This window comes from Helianthus annuus, chromosome 7 (assembly GCF_002127325.2).
Source record: "Helianthus annuus cultivar XRQ/B chromosome 7, HanXRQr2.0-SUNRISE, whole genome shotgun sequence".
Taxonomy (NCBI): domain Eukaryota; kingdom Viridiplantae; phylum Streptophyta; class Magnoliopsida; order Asterales; family Asteraceae; genus Helianthus; species Helianthus annuus.
Genome location: NC_035439.2, coordinates 71,056,636 through 71,074,822, shown reverse-complemented (window position 1 = coordinate 71,074,822; position 18,187 = coordinate 71,056,636). Strand labels below are relative to the sequence as shown.

The 18,187-nt window shown below is 36.1% G+C and overlaps 1 long non-coding RNA gene across 1 annotated transcript; it reads left to right on the top strand.

The window, feature by feature from the left end:
• The first annotated feature begins 1,019 nt into the window (after positions 1–1,019).
• On the top strand, positions 1,020–2,405 carry LOC110866234. The gene is made up of 3 exons (XR_002551247.2): positions 1,020–1,152; positions 1,689–1,745; positions 2,278–2,405. It is a non-coding gene; the product is annotated as an uncharacterized LOC110866234 (long non-coding RNA).
• The last annotated feature ends 15,782 nt before the right edge of the window (positions 2,406–18,187 follow it).

The window sequence follows — 18,187 nt, the reverse complement described above, 5'->3', positions numbered from 1 at the left end:
AGTACGTGTAGGTCGTCACGCAGCAGGTTATTTTGTGACGGACTATTTCGAGACACACTTCTGTGAGTTCATGTCCCCCTGTTCTCTTAACTGTTTTCAGTTTTTATAATTCGGGGGTGGAATAAATGTTACAGTAAATTTCGGATACTTTTATACATGGTATGGTTAGCTTAAGGAGGGTTACTACTTAGATCATGTGAGTGGGTAGGCGGAAACTTGAGGCCATTAATCCTCATAGTAGGACCGAGGGTCAGTAGCGGTAGATCCATCTGGGTGTAGCGAGCCCAACTCCAGGCCCACTGTACGGACCTTGGGGTGACTTTGAGCCCGGCGCAAAAACTGCTAGGTTTAAGTCTTCCTACAACACTTCACACATATCGTTGGCCTTGCAAACCAATGGTGATCTCATTTTCCTTATTTGCTACATACCAGGGATTTTCATACATACAAACATATTACAAAGGTTTTTACATACTCACTTTTACATGAACTCGCTCAACTTTTATTGATTTTTCAACTTACATGTATTTCAGGGAATTAGGGATCTGGCGAGGTATGCTATGTCTTCATGCTGCGTAGAGAAGTGATGTCATCCAAGTTTAGGGGTTGTGACTTTTGCCTGGACGAGTCACAAGTCTTAAACTATGTTATTTCATGTTATGTGGTTGTGTCTTGTGAACAAGGTTTTTATTATGTTTTGTTGTAAACTCGTTGCATGTGTCAACTCTTAAAACAATGTTGTCGTATTTTACATTTAAAACTTGAAGTAATGGATGATCATCATGGTTTTACTTTCATATAGCTTTGTTGTGATTAAGCTATGGTATTAAGAAGTCACACCAAATAAACCCACGCTTCCGCAAAGCCAGGGTGTAACAGTAAGAGTGACTCTTGTGTAGAGGGGATGAAAGTTGTGTTTGAATAAATAACATATGAAAACTATAATGGCTGAAAGTGAATAATTGAATGAAAGTTAAAAGTAAAAAAAAGTGCAGTGTGTGTATGCGGGTATATCGTACGAGAGAGAGAAATAGAAGGCGAAAAACCTTCACCTTCAACAACAACAAAAAATTCAGCAATCAAAGATGCTATAAGGCTGAAATCGAATGCATGAATTAGGGTTCTTGTTCATCTAAGTGTTCTAAACATAAGGTAAGTTGAACTTTATGATTTGATGATCTTTCATGAAGAGGGTTGTAATAAATCCATGAAATTATATGAAATTAAGCATGAATGTTGGTTAGAATCATCATGTAAAAGATATGCTTGATTATGACCATTTTGATGATTTGAAGTAAAACCCATTTGTAGTAGTAGGATGATGAAGTATGATAATCTTGAGTAATGTTAGTTGTAATATGATATGTGAAATTGAATTATGCCTATTGATGTTAAATAAACCTTAGAATTTGAAGAAATTATGTGTTAAGGATGATTGTCATGATTTGGAAAAGACTTGGTAGGAATATGCTTATAATTCTTGTACATTATGCTTGTTAAGTTGTACGCACACTAGGTGCTCGATGAAATGCCTTGGGCTGAATTTGATAAGTTTAATTTAGACATTTGTTGTCAATATGTAATGATAATCAAATTGAATGTGTAAGTTGTTGTTATGATGGTTCAAAGGGGTAAAAATGTGAAATGAAAGTTTATGTAAATTCTAAACCGTATGATGCCATGTTTAGGAACAAGAAAGGAAGAAAGTTCAAGTCGATCACAAGCAAAGGAAAAGCAAGGCCAAGGTAAGTTCTTATGAACTTCGCTTTGTTAGAATGTATATTTTTTTATGTTAGTTCTTATAATGTAAATTTGTTTGAGTTGAGATTTATGGTTAATGTTATAACGAGGAAGATGGTGAAATATTTGGTTAAATGGAAGGTATATTCAATGACCCGTATGAACGGATCGAAAGTATGAAAAGTAAATTATGTTGATGATGTAAGGACCCGTAGTTAAACGGGTCAAATAAGATGGAAACGCAAGGCGATTGTAATGGCTATGTGTTGACTTTTAAAAAGACAAACTAGCAAAGTATGTAAAAGATGGATGTGAGTCTAAGCAAATGACCCGTATGAGCGGGTTGGACGAAACGTTAAGTATTCCATGATGATAGGGATGGAAATGTGCAGTATTCATTTATTTGGAGTTGTTATTTGTGAAGGATGAATGAAAGGGTAATTTGACTTGGTAACGGGTCGAATAAAGAAGTAAGGAAAATTGCATTAGTAATGTAATTTAAATGAACTAACATGTAAGTTGTTGTTATGGATGTAGGTAAATCACATGCTTGAACTCGGTGGCTTGGAACGAACACTCTACAAGGCCTATACGCGCTTCCGAATGCAAGATTTGTCAAACGGGTTGAAACTTAATGTTAACTTTTGGAACTTTGTAAATTTAGCTTTTGTGTTATTTTGTTAGTATGATAAATTGATGTAAGTTAGTTATAAAGTTTATGACTATCGAACCGTCAGATCAATGTTTTAAAAATTTTAAATTTGGTTCGATTTTTAGTAAAGGGATTTTTGTAAAAATACCAATGTTAGTAAAGATTGTTATCATGTTGTGTCGTTTTGATCGTTGACAAAGATGGGCGTTTCATGTTTGTTCCATCTACCTGCTAAGCCTGCAACGCGTTTTATCATTAAGGTTTGGCGTTTTGTATTATTGGTTTTTAGGGGTTTTGAATGGCGTCTTGCTCATTAGTTTGGCGTTTTGAATTTGAGCAGTAAAAAGTCCTTTTTACACTGATGAAGCACGTTCAGGTAATAAAATTGATGTTATTTATGAAAACACCACCGCACCAATCTAGTCCATAGATTGTTTTGATCTGACGATCCATAAGCGTTCTCTCCGTTCTCACACTTTTCACCGTTTGCCCTAAATCATGACCATATATATATATATATATATATATATATATATATATATATATATATATATAGGTACGGGATCAGGAGAAAACGCCCAAAAGTGTGAGAACGCATCCTGGGCCAACACGTGGTGCGGGACATGATCAGGGTCTAAGGGGTTTTTTTGTCTTTTCAATATTCTTCTTTTTTTCCCCGATTTTCGTGAGTGACATGTTGCTTCATTTTTGGCGTGCAAGATAATTTTGGCGTTAACTAGAATCATTAATTACTTGGCATTTTACTGTTTTTCCCCGATTTTGTCTCGTTGAATTATTTCTTTTTGTGTCACATAGTTAATTTTTTTGGCGTTGTGGCGTTTTCCAGGTCATTTTTTTGGCGTTCGGGGTCTTTGTTAATGATTGATTAATATTTTATAAGATTACAATAATACGAAATCAAAATAAACTAATAGTCTTATGTGGATGGGATTACATCAGAGATGTACCCATCGGTTTGTTCATCACTTTCTTCAGATTCATCATCAAATTTTAGATTGGCGTATAACGCTATTAGCTTGTCTCTTCTTTGCTGCAGCCTATTCTTAAATATCATTACAACCCTGGATTTCGCATCGTTCGAAGGTGCTAAATCATAGAGTTGTTCAATGAGAATAGCCTCCCTGTCTTCAACATTTCCTCCATTGGCAATGAATATTGCACCCCGTGTTGATAAGTCACTTCAACCGTTCCTGCTTCTTCATGCATCACCCAACTGCTAAGTGTTGGTAGAGGAGTATCGTCAATATCATCATCATCTTCATCATCATCTTCTGCTGGAAATTTTCTCTCTAATCTTCTTATTACAGTTCGAGTTCTTTCACAATCGTTGGCCATTGGAACCCCAAGGGCCAGAATAACCCTCTGAACCCCTTCATCCCTACCTAGTATGGCTATGATTGTCCTTACCTTCACCATTTTCCTATTAGAGAACTTTATGATGAATCGTCTCTCTGACCCTTCAAACCTCCATGTAATAACCTTAGCCATTTTTTAAGTTTTTGTCGTTTTGGACAATATGTGGCGTTTTAGGCAATGTTTTTGGCGTGTTTGAGTTTGTGTTCTCATGGTCTACTTTTCTAATGACTTTTTTCCCCGCGCATGACAGGTAATTATGGCGTTTTAAAAAAGATAAATAAATTCAATTCCCTAAGTATTTAGCTTTCAATATAACAAATGTTAGTAATTATGTTTTCGTTGTTTCATTTTACAGTTTGCAGTTACAGTGTTTTGTTTTTTGATTCATCTGTTTTTATGGTGTTACACGTCCCATCTTGACGGCTATAATTATGGTGTTTTGTTTTCCAATGGCATTTAGATAAAGATGGGACGTTTTGTTTTATTCTCTTTGCACATTGTTCTAACCATTTTTTAGATTTATTATAACAGTACTTGTTCAAAGTAATTTTATTATAGTTTGGTAGTTTTTGGGGCGTTTTATGGCATGATGGCGTTTCACAAGCATTTTCCAGTTTGGCGTTTCAATATATTTTTCATTACAAGATTAATGTATTTGTTTTTCTTAGCTGAAAATTACATAACAAACAACAGAAAAAGAAAATTAAAAAAAAAACAAATAGAAGCAATTTATTGTGACACCTGTGTCACCTCGAACACCAAACAAATGCCAAACCTATGAAACATTGTGTTTCATACTTGGGATTTTTAATAAATATGTGTATCTTTCGCACATATCAATTCTTGTTCAATTCCGAGCTTTAAATCGCTTTCTGGAAAGTTATACGCGCACTGGTGCGTAAACGTAATCAGTTTAGCGTGACAAACACTCCGGAATAGTGAAATAGGCTTAACATACCTTAAATGACCTTTACATAACTTAGAAATAAGTTTTGGAAGGTTTGGTATGGCAAAAACAAGTTTATTCGATCGCATAGACTATTTGCGTCAAACTGCGAAACTATACCGATTCGTATGGTGTCGAACAGTCCGGAACTTGATCATAAGTTAAACATACCATATATAACCTAAACATGGCTTAGAAATAAGCTTTGATAGGTTCGGTGTGCGAAAACATGCTTATGTGATCTTACAGGGACTAAAAGTGTCAAAAACGGCATAAGTTTGCATTTTCACGCATATCTTACGTTCTGGACACATCTGGACATTCAAAATTTTTGTACACACTAAAATATTTTTATTTTAGTGATCGCCATGCAAAAATTCCATTCGTCGCTTAATTTGGATCGATTTTGCGTTCGTTACGACTTCCGTCATAATTAACCGAACAACGCGATTGTACGACCAAACGAACCGACATCCGAGATATTTTTGAGCATGTTTTGAGTCCCCTATGCTTTAACTTCATTTTAGAGCCTTGAAATGAGGTTAACGGGGTTTAAACGCATCGAAAAAGGCTTTAATCACGTGCAGGGACCATTTCTGTCATTTTTGAAACTTTGCTGAACCTGATACATGGTAGCGTAGCGCGAGCACCTCCTGCCTTTGCCGTCGCGCTACGCGAGCATCACATCTGGGCAGAAAGTCTGTTTTCAGCAACAGTTTGCAAATTCAGGGGCTGTTTTGGTAAATTCTTGGTGTGTTGAGCAAGTTATGTGCTCTCCAAGTAATACCAGCTGTCCCTAACACATGTATGGTTGTGATTCATTGCTTAATGGCTAATCAAACCACTTGTAATGATCTTGTTCATCATCAACAACTATAAATAGCTTGGCCAACTTCCTCATTCTTTGCTCATTTCCTTCTCTTCACCTCTCTAATCTGATTTGGGAGCTTTCTAATCTGCTTGGAACTTTATTCTTTGTAGAAAAGATAGCTAGGACCCTTTGTAAGTCTTCTTTCATGCTTGTTCTTTATGTTTAAGCAGAAAGTCAAACAGTTTGGCCAACAGTTTGACTTTCGGTTTTGACCATCAATTGGTCAAGTCAAAGTTCAATTGAACTTTGAAACGTGATTGTAATCACGATAGTTATAATCCTTCGTGATTATAGCCGCTGATTACCACGTTAACTAGTTGTAGTGTCGAGTCAAAGTTTCGGTCAAAATGCGTTTTAGCACGCATTTTGCAACGGAACTACTTTAGGGTATCAAAACGCTTTGTTTTGATACCAAATCAGTAGGTTAGACATGTTTTGACATGTTTAACTCGACACTATTAGTTTGTGCTTGTTTAGGGTCGTAAGGTAAGCGGTCTAAACAACCGCTTAGACTTTCGAACCCGACCCGTTTGGTCGATCTTTAGGATCCGACCAAGCTTAGATAGTGATCATAGTTTCATAGGGAATAACCACTGAGGTTATACCATATGATCACATAGGATTGGTTAGTCATATGCTTGTTAGCTTGTATGCCCATAGGAAATGACCAAAATTCCCTTTTGAAGCATAAATCCGTATTTTGACTATGTGAACATAATTTTGACATGTAATCTGATTTAGTAACATGTTTAGGGATAATTGGGCATGTAAGACTCGACATAGCACATAGTTAACCATCCGATCATAGTTTTACGCTAACGACGCCTTATAGTATCTTATGTTACCATATTGTGTCGAAACGGGTCAAAAGCACTTAGGTAAACTTCCAAATCAGAATGTTAGGTCTATTAAATCATGCCATATGAGTTGCAATACTCATTTGATTTATAGAACTTCATTCTATCCTATCTTCCGATTTAGGATCCGATTGTTTAACATAGTGATCCATACTAGGTGCCACTTGATTCCTTGATTTCCCGAGCTTTGTTAAGACACTTAATCAAGGATACTTGCAATCTCAAGTGAGTACATAGTCCCCTCTTTTACTGTTTTCAAATGTTTTGGGGTGAAACATATATGCCTATCTGTTATTTTCCTGATTTTAAACTACATGATTATACATGCTTATTACATATTCTTTGATAAATTAAACGATTTCCTATGGTTTGAACACTGATTTTCCAAAACTTAAATAAACAAATTGTTGGATTGTACCATTTTTATACATTCACCCAGCCGATTGGTAGTATGATATAGCGCTATAGGACTAGACACCCCATTCCTGTTGTATGGAATGTCAGAAACCAAATTTAAACCAAATAGAAATTGCCTTCGTGGTATTTCTATAGTCTCCAAAGTGTAGTTTGATACACTAAGGCTTTGTTGAATACCAAATCACACTCTCTTTGTATATGTTGATATACTACAAAAGTACAGTTTGATGTGCTCTCAAATGTGATCTACCAAAGTATATTTTGATATACTAAGTACAAAATCCAACATATGTTTTAACATACTTTGTTATTTTAAACTAAAGTATATTTTGATATACTACCCAAAGCATAGTTTGATATGCTACTATTTTCCAAAGTATAGTTTGATATACTACCTACTTTGTTATTTTGAACTAAAGTATATCTTGATATACTATCTAAAGCATAGTTGATATACTACTTTTAACCAAAGCATAGTTGATATGCTATTTACAAACCAAAGTATAATTTGATATACTACCAATACTTTTATTCTTAAACCAAAGTATACTTGAGATATACTACCGAAACTATTATTTTAATTACTAAAGTATATTTTGATATACTATCCATTTAACTATTTCAAAACTAAAGTATACTATGATATACTATTTGTACAAACTTTTCAAAACCAAAGTATATTTTTGTCTATACTATAAACCCGTTTTCCAAAACGACACATTTTCAGAAACAAAACTTTTACATTAGATTCATGGCTATTTTAAAAACATAAAACCTTTTCTCATATTATCTAAATCCATGAATCTAATACACAAAATCCTATGTTACTCACAGGCATTTTTATGCTGACGTACCATATTTTCATATATGTTTCAGGTACTGCTATGTGATGATTTATGATGCACGCTACATATAGGATGGACTTGTGCCTTAGCGACTTAAAACTGAGAAACAATTATTTGTTTTATTATAAATTGTACCAAAACATTGAATTCAATAATTCAATAAAAAAAACTATTTAATCCATGGTTTTGAAACAATGATTCTGTTACAACACTCCCCGACGTTTCCGCCACGTTTTGTTGTTTTACGTGGTCGGGGTGTGACATTTATGATCTAAACCTTCAGTGTCATCGGTCTCTTTCTTCTTTTGAAACTACAAGAACGGTCACAAATAAATGGCGTTTTGGGTTTGGCGTGGTTTATTTTCTTTGTTCGTGTGTTGAAGTGTCTTTGTTGATGTTGGAGACATAGATCGACTCCGTGTGGGTGGATGCTATCTGTCACACCCCGACAACATTAAAACAACAAACCGCGGCGGAAACGTCAGGGAGTGTCGTAAAAGAATCATTGTTTCCCAACCCATGGTTTAATGTTTCGTTTTATTGAATTAAGTTTATTACATTGGATTGAAATTAGAAACAAAAAATGAACAAATTGACTTTCATTATTATTAAGTCACTAAGGCCTCGTCCATTCCTATGTGAGCATGCACCAATATCATCATCAAACATCATCAACTATGGTACCTGAAACATATGTGATAATACGTCAGCATAAAAATGCCGACGAGTACATAGGTTTTGTGTGAGTGTCAGATTCATGGCTCGTTTACATGTTGAAATAACTCGAACAACTTTGTTAATCAATATTAGAAAACCTAGCTTTGTAAAATGTTTGTATCGTAAATTGAAATAACCAAGTCAAAACAGATTTGTTATAGTTTATAAAACCTCGATGCCATGAATCTTAACTCAAAACATTTATTTATGTAAACCCAGATCGTAAATCGTTTTTGTAATAAAACTCAAATGGTTTATATTGTTAGAAAACCTTCTAATGTAACTTCGTTTTGAAAACATTTGCCCAAGTGATTTAGATAACGCAACGATATATAATGTGTTAAAAGCACTTATATATAGGAAGTACCAGCGTCATATCCACCATGCTTTTATCACATTACACCCGCCCCGTTACCTAATCACTTCCCCAACCCAATGGTTCAAATAGTTCAAATAGCTCACATAGATCAAATAGTTCCAATGGTTCAAATAGTTCAAATAGTTCACATAGAGTAAACAGTTCCAAATGGTTCAAACAGTTCAAATAGTTTAATATAAACCATATTATTTGTTTAGAAAACTCGAAATCATTTAGCACATATGAATCAACCCAAAACAGTTTAAAACGGTAAAAGAGGGGAACTACGTACTCACTTGAGAATGCATAGAAGTCTTGAAATAACAACCAAGCAAAGCTAGAAGGATCACGTAATCAATCGGCACCTAATATAGGTAACTACGTTAATAAACTGGACTTAAATCATAAGATCGGATAGAATGAGGTCTTGTAAGCCAAATGAGTGTTGGAACTCATATAATATGGTTTAACAAAGCCTACATTCTAAAACGGAACCTATCCTAAGTGCTTACGACCCGTTATGACCCATTAAGGTAGCTTATGCTACTTTAACGCGTCGTTCGCGTAAAGCGCATTCGGACCGCCTACCTAGTCCAATGACAAGTTTTATATGCCTCAACAAGTCTACTAATATTGCCTAATCAGTTTAAATGTCAAAATTTAGGTTACATATGCTTAAAATGAAATTATGCGTAAAAAGGGCATTTTGGTCATTTTCCTAAGGCATATAAACTACCTATCATACAACTAACTAAACGTAGTGACCATAAGGTATAACCTCGGAAGATTATTCCCTATACAACTATGGTCACAATATATGCTTGGTCGGATCCTAATGATCGACCAAACAGGTCGTGTTCGAAAGTCTAAGCGGTTGTCTAGACCGCTTATCTTACGACCCTATATAAGCACTAAACTAAAAGTGACAAGCTAAACATGATAAAACATGTTTAACTAAGTTAGAAAACAAGTTTGATATTTAAACAAAGGCCCAAGAATAGTTTGGTTGCAAAATACGCATAAACACGTCTTTTGACCGAAACTACGACTCGTCACTATGCCTAATTAACATGGTAATCAGTAGGTATAGTTACAAGGGAATATAACCATCATGATTGCGCTCACGTTGCAAAGTTCAAACGAACTTTATGTTGACCAAAGACTGGTCAAAGTAGAAAGTCAAACACTGTTTGACTTTCACGCTTGAAAAACAATAACAAGCACGAAAAAAACTTACAAAGGGTCTAAGCAATGGTGATTTGAACTCAAAAATTCTCAGGTATGAAGCTTCACAAGGAGAGCTTCAACTTAGAGAAGAAGATTGAGATCAAATGTGAGGAAGATGAAGTGAATCAAATTGGTTTATATAGATTTTAAACAACCGTTAGGATCGTTCCTCGATAATTGAGCTTCGATCTGGACCGTACATGTAAGGCACATGGTTTTGGAATACTAGGGTGTCCAAAACCATCACACGGTATTGAAAAAGTTACACTAAAGCCCCTGATATTAAACCTGGGTGTCAAAAATGCCTTTTCTGTCCAGATGAGGCTGTGGCGTGCCACCACAGCAACACCACATAGTGGTGGCGCGACGCCACCACCTACCTAGTTCCAGATAGTTTGCTAAATTGTCAGGTTTGGTCCCTGCAACTCGTTTAGGCTATTTTTGACGCGTTTAAACCCCGTTAACCCCATTTCAAGGCTCTACAATGAAGTTAAACTATAGTGTTGGTGCACTACATCTGTTGATTTCGTCTTGGATCGAGTCATATATTGTTTTGTATAGATTAGGGCTCAATATACGAGAAAATAAGATAATGTATGTGTTTAGGAGAAGATTTCGCTTAAATGGTCTTAGAAGGTTTCGCTTGTATGTCAAAGTGATTGGTTTCGCTTGAGTGTTCACATAAGGTTTCGCTTGTGTGAACATGTCACTTCAAGCGAAACCTGATCACTATATATACCATTGAAACGAATTCATTTGTAACGTGTGTGATTTCCATACCGAGGTGCTGCCCGTGTGATGTTTGAGCTGTAAACGTTGATAAATCAATACAATAGTAGATTAAAGTGAAGAACAAGTTATTTCTACCTACGTTTCTTATTATTCCGCATCTGAAACATAGGAGAATGCATCTGAATGACTCGTTAGGTCGAGAACACGATCCTACAAGTGGTATCAGAGCTTGGGAGGAGGTTTTCTACAGAAATTAGCTGGATTTCATCTTGTTTTCTTGTTTCTACACCTTCTTTTATTAAATCAGGAAGTTTTATCGGTCAGAATTGGATCAAAATTTCTCAGATTGTGCGCAATAGATCAAAGACAAATCCTGGAAAGTTTCATACCAAAATTCGGACAAAAAAATGGGTCAAAACATCTTCGAACTAGTTTCCGCTTGTTTGGACAATTAGTAGTTCCGCTTGAAAGGTTTCGCTTCTAGTGACATTTTGTAGATCCGCTTGATAGTTCCGCTTGAAACTGTGTACTAGTTCCGCTTGTGTGGCATCAGTAAGTGAGGATTCCGCTTCAAGAGACTGTTTTGGTGTTTCGCTTATTAGGTTTCGCTTCAGTGATCATCAAAGTTTCATTTCAATAGTTTCGCTTGTACAGACAACATCTCGTTTTTGCTTCAAGTGCATTTAGTAGTTTCGCTTCTGTGATCATTATAGTTTCGCTTATTTGTCACTGTTATTGAAAAACGTGCAAAGTCATTATGGATTCCGAGTTTTACAACGCGTTCGCAACATCGTCTAGTCCAGTTGCAATTGCTCAGTCCATGAATTTAGAGAACGAGACGGGAACCACCCAAAAGCCCCCAAAGTTGATGAGTATCGAAGAATATTACGAGTGGAAAGATCGGTTCGAGAACTGGGTTCAGGTGAATCATCTTAGATCATGGGAGTGTATATTGAAGAAGTATGTGTTACCTAGAACGGAGTTGCAGGTTATCAAACAGTTATCGGAGTTCACAGATCAGGAACAGGTGATGTACAAAGCCGAGAAGATGATGATCAGTTTATTGCAGCAAGCGATTAAAGAAGATATATTCATTCTGCTACAGCATGACAAAACTGCAAAGTCGACATGGGATGCTCTTAAAGTAAAGTTTGAAGGAAGAGAAAACATGATAAAGAGCAAGAAGGCGCTGCTTAAGAAAGAGTTTGATCTTTCAGCAGCTTACGGGGAGAGGATACAAAGAAGCTGATTGAGAGATACTGTCACTTAGTGCGATCATTGTCAATGTTAGGTGTTGAAAAAGATCGTGAAGAGTGGGTAGATAAATTGGCTGATGCACTACCACAGAAAGAGTGGGGAACATACTTGATGATATTGAAAAACACGGGTGTTTATGACGGACTGACAATCTCACAGTTTATTGAAAAGATCGAGAGTTAGGATCTGGAATAGCAGAAGATTGCTAGGATGAACAGTCCGAGTGGTCAGCAAGATGTGAAAATGTACTATAAAGGAAGCATTCCAGTTCCTGAAGCTGAGAGAAGTCCGAAAATCCAAACTGCATTCAGTGCTGGGGATTCATTAGAAAAGGCTGATCAGGGTTCGGGCAACAGCAGCAGTGGGTTTTCATCATTTTCGAGTGTCAATCCCAAAGAGTCAAAGACAAGTTTTCAGTCTCAGGGCACAAAGACAGGAAATGGATATGTGATTCAGTGCAACATAGCTCTAAATCTTCCAGAAGGTCAAAGCTTTTCAGAAGACACTGCTAAAGACCACATGGCACTTCTTGGTTCTGTGTTGTTATCTTATGAGGGTCTTGTAGCTGGTCGGACCGGGAATCCTATGCTCACAAAAGAGGATTACGATCAGATAGATGCCGAAGAAATGGAACTCATGGATATCAAATGGTGTCTTGCAAGTGTTCTTAGGTATGCTGAAAAGTTTAAGACTATTACCGGGAGAAATGACTTTCTTGATGCTCATGTATCTACTTTAGGTTTTGATAAATCTAAAGTTACTTGTTTTCGATGCAGGGAGAAAGGCCATTTCAAACGGGAATGTAAAGGAAGAGAAGCTAGTGGTGCTCAGAATCCATTCGGAAAAGACGACTACTACCGGAAAGCCATTTATCAGCAAGTTGGTCAATCACAAGACTCACAGACGGCTCATGGTAGGAAGATCGAAGATTCTAAGAGAGCATGTTTAGTTGACTTCAGCTGGGACAAATACATATCTCCTGATAGCAAAGCCTGTATAGTTGATCAAGATGATGAGAAACTACCTAATGGCTTTAGCTGGGATATGTTTGTTGATGAGAAAGGAGAGTTCAAGGCTTTCATTGCCAAGATTGTCAAAGAGCCAGACTTGTTTGCTACTTGGATGAAGTCTATTGGAGTGAATGTAACGAGTGAGGATGAAAAGTCTGTTACATCTAATGAAATTTCAGAAAGTAGTAATGAACTTTCAGAAAATGTTGAGGAAATTTCAGTGGTTTTAGATGAGAGTGTTGAAAATGTGGCTAGTTCTGAAAAGGAAGTTGTATTTGATCAAACACCATCTGATTCTGGTTCATCAAATGCTGATTCTGAAAAGTCTGTACAGTTTGATCAGTCACCAATTGATAGTAGCAGTGATGATGAGGAATAGGAACATATTAATGTTGCTAAATCTCATCTTTCTCCTGAAAGTTTTCATTTTTATTTTGCAGATAGAATGGAGAAACTAAAGGAGAAACGAGCTGCCAAAGAACAACAACAAGTGAAGATTGAAGAAATTGTTCAGAATGAAAATGTTGAAAGTGTTGCTAAGAAGATTACTGAAGTTGAGAAAGTAATTGAAGCTGAGAAGGTGAAAGAAGAAGAAAAGGTGATTGAATTTGTGAAAACAATCGAAGTTGAAAAGATTGTTGAAGTTGTAAAGCCTTGTGAGAAGTGTTTGGAAGCTTGCAAAGAGTGTGCAGCAAAAGATGACATAATTGCTGAGTATGAGAAGAAGAAAGAGCAGTTACTGTTCAACCTCAACTACGTGAAAGAATCATATGATGTCTTGAACAAAACAGTAACTGGCCTCCAAAAGACAAACTCAGAAAGAGAACAAGCACTGACGATGATGAATGCAGTCATGATGTCAAAACAGAAAGCTATAAATTTCTACATCGAAGAGAGTGCCAAATGGAAGCAAGAGTTGGAGACCGAGAAGATCGAAAATGAGAGGATTAGACATTTACTACTTAGATATTCTAGTTCTGATTATCTCATTGATAGTATTTACCCAACTGTTGCAGGTATGGAAGCTTTTCAAGATGAGAAGTCGAAAGAAAAGAAAGATTGTGGTAAGAAACCGACTGTTAGCTATAACAAATGTCCACCTACGATTTGGGAAGGATATTCTCCTAGAAAACCAAACGAGGAGCAACTTGAAAAAGCAGTCAATATAAAGCTTAAAACAGACATAACTGACACGTTACCAGATAACATTGATGTCACGTTTACCTTATCCGATACTGATCATGAGTCTGAGTTAATAAAAAGGTGGTTGATCAAGTGTTAGATACTGATGAGGAGTCCGAGTCAAAATCTAAGTCTGGAAAGTCAAAACCGTCAGTCAACAGGGAAAATTCGTCGGTCAAACGGTCTTATAGTAAAGAGTTCTTGTTATCAAAGGAAAATTTGAATGATGAAACATTCGAAGTTGTTTATACTTTGAATGGTTCTGACAAATTATATTACAACAAAGAGTTTCCAATTATGAGTATTAAAGCGGAATTGATTAATAAAACTTTCAAATTAATAGAAATTAATATTCCTGAATTGAAAGTTTTAAAATGTTTTGAAAAACCTAAAAAATATACTTCAAGAGTTCAACAACGGCTAAACAAGAAAAAAGGTTATAATTCTGGTCCTGGTGTTCAAAAGAAACCTAACCAGAATCGTAGTTACAAAAAGAGAGGTTTAGGTTTTGTTGCACCAGAAAATGATAAAAATGAGAAAAATTCTAACACAAAAACAGAATTTGTTTCCAGGTGGAAATTCAGATGAGGAACAGAAGAAACCATTCTGGAAACAATCGAACCAGGAGTTTCTTGCTGAGAAGAGAAGGAATGGAACTGGAGTGTTTCATCCAAGAGAGAATCGTACCTGTTACAAATGCAATGAAGCTGGTCACATTGCATGGAATTGCTCAAAGAATGCAAAAACAAAACAGGGAGTTTCTCAGAAACTAAAAGAAAAAGTATTTGATATAGAACCACCAACTGAAAAACTTAAAGTTTTTGAAGATTCAACTTATGAGGTTGGTGAATGTTCAAAGAAGAATAGGTATGAAAAGAAAGGAAAAGACAACCAAGTGTGGGTTGCTAAGAAGGTTGATGTGAATGTCGGCGATAAATCTGGTCCCACAAAGCCAAAAGAGCCACAAGTTGAGGAGAAAATTTCAGTAAATGATGATGATTTTCCATTGCTGAAATTTGAAGAGATTAAAAAGAAAGTTGGTAAAACGGAGATTTCAAATCAGTTTTACAATGAGAAAAAGGATTTTGATGTCGAGAAAACATTCAACGGGAATGTTAAAAAGATTTTTGGGAAAATGTTGAGTGGAAAAGCAAAGGGGGTTAAAGATTTTTATGCTACCAAAAAGGCAACATACAACCCCACTGAGCAAGAGTTGAAAGCCATCAAGTCTGAAAAGACTTGGATGGAAGTCTGCTTTCCATAATAGTCTTAGGACTACGCCGGAGATCCCAAGTTTATATCGTGGATCAGGAGTCGGCATCATTCTAGTGTTTAAAAGTTTGTTTGAAAGATTTTGAATATTGTTTGATGTTTGCAGGTTGAAGGACTATGCCGGAGCTTCCAGGTTGGTAAGTGAGAAGCAGGAATCGGCACTTTGATGGGTAAAATGTAGATGATTCATTCCTACAATTGGTATTGATTAGTTATACCTTCAAGTGTTAATTTTTACAAGTGGTACAGGTTGCTTTATTGCAAAACAGTGAATTAAGGACATTAATTTGTACTTGATTTACTACATTGGATAAAACTGACAAGATGATGAACCATGTCCCCGTACTTAAACAAGTGATAAACTTACAAGTGGTATAAACAAACTCATTTTCCGGAAAAATCATTTTGATTGAAACAAACTTAAGTGTTTTGAAATCTAAATGAGAAAATGGTTTGTGATAGGGGGAGTTCTGATTGTTTATGCCGAGTGAATGGCGATTTCATGTGATTCGATGTCAGTTGTCAAGTTTTGTACAGTTTGTGTTGTTTTTCTATTATTTTCAAGTGGGTCAAGAGTCTAGTTATTTTCAAATTTCCTTTGAAATGTGTTTGCATTTTAGGGGGAGTAGGGAAATTTCAGAAAATCCAAAAACATTAGAAAATTTGAAAAAGCCAAAAACATGATAAAGTTCAAAAATGAGTTTCATTGTGAAAAGAGGAAATGATAGTACATCAGTAGGCTGTCACAACATGCTAAAGAAATGTAAAGATAAAATGTGATAAACAATCTCACTGAGGATGTGTCAGTAGGTTTTTACACATTTAGTAGATTGTGAACAGATATAAACATAAATTTCAAACTTGCTTGTTTTGAGGGTTAACACAAACTTGGATATATAGGTAACCCCTGAAATCTTGTTTGAAAGGTCCCTTATTCTTAGATACTAGGTCTTTATGCTCAGTGATATCTGGGGGTATTATCCCGGGACTTCTGCTGTATGGAAGTACTGACCTAGTCCCCGGATAATGCTTTCCGCAAAAGCTTGAAACATAGCTTCGCCCTCAGCATGCTGATGAAACAATAAAATTGATAGTCGCTGCTATTGAAATTAAAAGATCCTCTAAAGGGGACACACCAAAAGTCGAAGCTGTCATCTCTCTATGTATACGGAAGTATCGACCTGAGCTCTCACGGCCCTCGCATTTAACCCCTGAACAGATATCAGCTGTGGTATACTCACCTGTAAGACTAAATATTGGGATCTGGATACGGGAGTATATTCAAGTAGTGAGACACACGAATAAATTAGTATCAAAAGACATTAACATCGTATCTCGGATCAATTAAACTTTGTGTGAAAATTTCAGAGGACCGATATACTGACAATCTAGGTGAATTGTTTTGAGCTGAAAATGTAATCAAGCTTAACGGTGTTGTTGACCTGTCTTATGTACTGATATGATCCTCTTACACGAACTCACAAAAATATGTTTGTAAATATTTCATTTCTATATTCTTGTATGTTTACAAATGGTGTAAATTTACTTTCTTTAGAAAATCCAAAAAGATTTTGTGTGTATTTTAGATTAAATTTTTGAAAAAGTCAAAAAGATTTTCGACAACTGATGTTGAAAAGCTGATTTTCAAAATTCCGAGTGCTAAACATGATGACATTGTTGTGAGGGGGAGAGTGTAAAATTGTTAAAACATAGTTTTCAAATCAACAAGTGGTTCATCATATGCAAATGATTTGAGGGAAAATTGTAGTTGGTGCATATGTTATGAGAGTGAGTTAGTGTTGGTGCTCTTAAATGTTAAATTTAAAAATCTTATTGCTTGGTTAAGAATGTGCAGGTTTTAGCCAGGTTTCGATTCCTGAAAATCTATGTTTGAGTCAGGCTGATCAATCCTGAAATCCTGTATAGGCCAGACAACGATTCTGAAGATGTTGCTGAAGAACAAAGGAATGCCAGCAATTCAAGAGGGGGAGTCTAAAGATACCTGAGTAGAATAAGAGTAAGAAGAGTCTATTGATGAAGAGAGAAAAGCCCAGAGACTGATCAAGACAGACGATGTGAAGTCACAGCATGGTGATGAACGACTCCATCAACATCTGAGGGGGAGTCTGTTGGTGCACTACATCTGTTGATTTCGTCTTGGATCGAGTCATATATTGTTTTGTATAGATTAGGGCTCAATATACGAGAAAATAGGATAATGTATGTGTTTAGGAGAAGATTTCGCTTAAATGGTCTTAGAAGGTTTCGCTTGTATGTCAAAGTGATTGGTTTCGCTTGAGTGTTCACATAAGGTTTCGCTTGTGTGAACGTGTCACTTCAAGCGAAACCTGATCACTATATATACCATTGAAGCGAATTCATTTGTAACGTATGTGATTTCCATACCGAGGTGCTGCCGGTGTGATGTTTGAGCTGTAAACGTTGATAAATCAATACAACAGTAGATTAAAGTGAAGAACAAGTTATTTCTACCTACGTTTCTTATTATTCCGCATCTGAAACATAGGAGAACGCCTCTGAACGAATCGTTAGGTCGAGAACATGATCCTACATATAGGGAACATGAAAGACGCTAAAAAATATCTCGGATGTCGGTTCGTTTGGTCGTATGGTTGCGTTATTCGGGTAATTACGACGAAAACTCGAACGAACGCGAAAACGATCCAAATTAAGCGACGAATGGTATTTTTGCATTCTAATTATTAA